Consider the following 1,049-nt stretch of genomic DNA (forward strand, 5'->3'; position numbering starts at 1 on the left):
AGGATTGTTGGCCTTCGGTAATTACCGATGAGTATGACCTTCGGTAATATATTCTGTCTCTTGATAAATTAGAGACATGATTGTTATTACCAACAGGTATAGCCGTCGGTAAGGCTGTCGAAAATGTCTTGTGCAACTCCTGATCCTCTTTTTGCACTTCCTAACTACCACGATACAACTGCTAATCAATATCATCAAACATTGTTTCATAAAATGCAGTTTGCACTGCTTTTTGTACACTACCTTCCCACCACAATACACCTGTCAATCAATCATCATACATCAATACACACAATATTTGTTTCATAAAATACAATATATGAAACATCAAAACATCAAACATCAAATGTATATGATTAATACAATAGAAGTAGTTGCTAATATTAACAAACGTCAAAACACCAATGTTTTTAAATTAAGCAACTAAGTTTAAAAAGTTCATGGACTATTAATACTACAGTTATTGTTAAATATAGTGAAAATTATATATTGGAATAAATCCCTTGTGTTAAATACACACATAGGATTCTCTATTTATAATAGAAGAAATATGGGCTAAGCCCAAATACAAATGAATACGTAAGAATAAAATAAAATAAAATAAGAACAATGTTTCCCTAATAAACATATAGGGACTATATTTCCCTAATTAACATAAACACAATATAAACTAAATATAATATCTCTAACACTCCCCCTCAAGCTGGAGCATANANATTGTATGGACCAAGCTTGGAATAAATAAACTCAATTTGAAATATATGATTTGTCTTCAAGAGTGTGCAGCAAACAGATGCGCAATCACTTGTCGACGAACAACTAACAGCAATTTATGGACAGTAGTGGACAATTGCGAAATTTCAAATAGCACCATGAAACTTCAAGTGGGATGACTTTGACAAAGGAGAACAATGACAAACTCTAGGGACTAGATTGCCATCAAGTAAGGATGGGGCTGATGAGTCGATATTTTCTCGACTTCACCTAGTTTATTGTGCTAGAATTAATCAGGGAATTGTGCTTAATTGTCCGGTATTTTCCCGTTTTTC

This window comes from Vigna radiata, unplaced genomic scaffold (genome assembly GCF_000741045.1).
Source record: "Vigna radiata var. radiata cultivar VC1973A unplaced genomic scaffold, Vradiata_ver6 scaffold_475, whole genome shotgun sequence".
Lineage (NCBI taxonomy): Eukaryota > Viridiplantae > Streptophyta > Magnoliopsida > Fabales > Fabaceae > Vigna > Vigna radiata.